Source organism: Ceratosolen solmsi, unplaced genomic scaffold (genome assembly GCF_000503995.2).
Source record: "Ceratosolen solmsi marchali unplaced genomic scaffold, CerSol_1.0 scaffold10, whole genome shotgun sequence".
In the NCBI taxonomy this organism is placed as follows: domain Eukaryota; kingdom Metazoa; phylum Arthropoda; class Insecta; order Hymenoptera; family Agaonidae; genus Ceratosolen; species Ceratosolen solmsi.
Genome location: NW_011948412.1, coordinates 4,460,364 through 4,463,302, shown reverse-complemented (window position 1 = coordinate 4,463,302; position 2,939 = coordinate 4,460,364). Strand labels below are relative to the sequence as shown.

At 43.9% G+C, this 2,939-nt stretch overlaps 1 protein-coding gene across 1 annotated transcript in view; it reads left to right on the top strand.

The window, feature by feature from the left end:
* LOC105367707 (Wnt oncogene analog 6) overlaps window positions 1-2,939 on the top strand; it is a 46,192-nt gene that overhangs the window by 20,992 nt on the left and 22,261 nt on the right.

Below are 2,939 nucleotides of genomic sequence, written 5' to 3'. Positions count from 1 at the left end.
GCTCCCTCGCTCACTCTCTGCCCTCCATCCCCGTCCCCCACCCACCAATATCGCTCTTTTATTCCTCTATTATCTATCTATTTATCTATTTATCTGCCTCTATATCCTCTTGGCTTGCCTTATTTTCGCCGAAACTATACTAATTTTGGAGACCAGGAGGAAATTTCAAATTTAATAGATGCGCAAAGATCGGTGAGTTGACCGAGATCCAGTGGTGTCGATTGCCGTCGTCGATCCTCGGGCGATAGCGTCTCGATTGCACTTTGATTGCGGACGATCGATCAACCTTTAAAGGGGCAAATTGCTTTACGGACCAATACATTCTTATATTAGGATTGCATCTCTTTTCAGACTTTTTCGACGTAATCTGCAATATTTTTAGAAAGTGGCAGCCGTTTCCCTCCACATTTTTGTCACTAAATTTTTACTAATTTTTTACTTAAATTTGTCGAATAACTGCCGATGTCGTACGATTTGCGTATAAATGCGATAATTAACTTCTTTATAATCATACGTTTATCATAATTGAAATGAATATATTAATATATTGTCCTTTATTATTTGTAATACTCATCTTTCATATCATAGTATTACTGGCTTCAGTGACAAGGACGACATATTAGTTCTTTAAACATATATTACAATTCTGCATTAAGAAAAGAATTTTTATTCATTCCCTTACCAATGCTTAAATAACAGCTTTTAAATTTACCAAATCAAAGTCTACGTTTGCATAAAAATTTACGGTTATTAATTGATTGTACCAAGACATAAACATTATATACTTACGCAAATTCCATTACGTAACATATCTACGGTTCGACTCGACAGAAATTTCACATCCGTTGTACGTCATTTTAATCGTGAAAAGTAATGGAAAAGTATCGGTGGTAGGAACAATATGAATACCTCGGGACATTTTTCAACCCTAGCTTCTCGAAATTCTAAGCTGAAGTTGTCAGCTCATCGCCGCACGTATCGGAGCTATTATAGATAATCCGTGATGGTGTCGGTAATTAGAAAGTTAGAAAAGGGAAAAGCTAAGAAGATATAGGGAACGCTCGAAAAACAGGAATCTCGGGTTACGTGGTAGGGGGGACGGCGAGAGTCATTGAGTACAGCCCCGGGAACTCGCGGGACAATGCAGTTTTGACGTTTTACCATTTCGCGTGTCGAGGAGGGGCGAGGTTAAGTAGGTAGTGGTTAGCGCGACGGGGGCCCCAACTTTTCACGGCCACGCGGCCATGGCGACCCGCCAGATTACGGTCCAATTGTAGAGGAATGCGCGCCATGGGGGTGTAGTGGCCCCGGCATTTTCCGGACGTCTTTCACTGTGGGCTCGGACGGTAGCTATGCGGGATGCTAAACAGCCTCACGGAGTGTAATGAGCTAAATGATCTACTACCGGGGGCCACCGGAGGCCACCGGGGGCAAGGCTGCCCTGTCAGCTCGTTGAGGTGCGTATAATGGCACTTGGGGGTTCTCCGTGCGCCCGTAGCGTAAACTTGAGTAACGATTTCCCGAGGAATCTCGGCGGATTTTCGGCGTGCCTGGCATGCCTCTTGCTCCACGAAGGTTTTGATTTTTATCAATAATCAATGTTTGACACGTTCCCATTTAGGAGGTTTATAAAGATATCACTCTTACTACACCTCGGACGGTTGCCGCGTCGGCCTATTTTAAACATTGGCGAGCTGTCGTTCCCAAAAAAAACAAGGATTCGTAAAGTTGCTCGATCCGATTCCCGGTATTTCCAGTGGAGCAACACCTGCGATTATGAATTTATAATAAATTTCGCTTATTAAGCCACACACAACCAGGGCCACCAACGGTGGTTAAGTAAATAATTTTACATAAATATAGAATGTTGAAGAACCTAGGCTCGACTCATTAGGACCAGAGCTGACCAAATTTCTTCGAATAATCGTCTCGAGTGCATTGCCGATAACGCGCCTTTCATTAATCTCTTGATCATTTGGCATTGAATTAGTGTTGGCTTATTTACGGATATCTAAAAAATATTTCTAAAATATGTTTGAGCCGAAAAATTTGAACTTAAAATACATATACTTTAAGCAATGTATTCGAAACTTTTTCTGCAATACGTCATTCCAACGTCCAATTAAACGACAATGTTATGAAAATTTAATAACAGCACGAGGTAAAATCCAACGATAGCCGGACAAAGTCAGATTAAATATAGGTCACCGATTAATATTTGCCAACGTAACGGTTTAATTTTGTCTAGCAGCGTGTCGAATCAGGAGCCAAATAAGTAATGGTAATCGAAAGACCAAATAATGGAGAAAATAATAATCGAAAGTAGCCGGCTTCTCAGTTACGTGAAATTCCAAAGCAATGCGAGCCATTCTCGTCATTCCAAAAATCCAACTAATCGCGCAACTCCGGACAATGCTAATATGATAATAATAAGCGGCCGGGGCCCCACCTGACCGTCATTTCCAGATAAAGCCATAGGAACTAATGCCGTTGCGAGCTCGATGACAGAGGAAGAAAGAGGGCCGTCCTGATGGCTGAATATGTTAATGCCGCTAATGGGAAATGAAATAAAGCCCGAACCGCGCGGAATATAAAGTTGAGGCTTATACAGAAACGAAGCGGGTACATAAATAACCGCGGGCGCGTTATTATGGAGCACGAAGTGAGGATCGATGACAGGGGTATGAGATGTTAACCGGCCGTACCTCGGGTGACGCTCTCCTCGCGTTTTACACTGCTCGGGTGTCCTCTCCTGCGCCCGAGGCGGCCGAGGACAGCTCGCCGTGGGAAGTCCACTAGCCGATAAATATACGACTTTTCGGGGCCACCCGGTGACTCGTCGTCGCCGAGTAGACGCGCGCGCGGTCGGAAGGACGCCTTTACAAGATTCTCGGGTCAGAAAACTGCCACTCTTGGCTACCGCCTCATCTCCCCCCCCC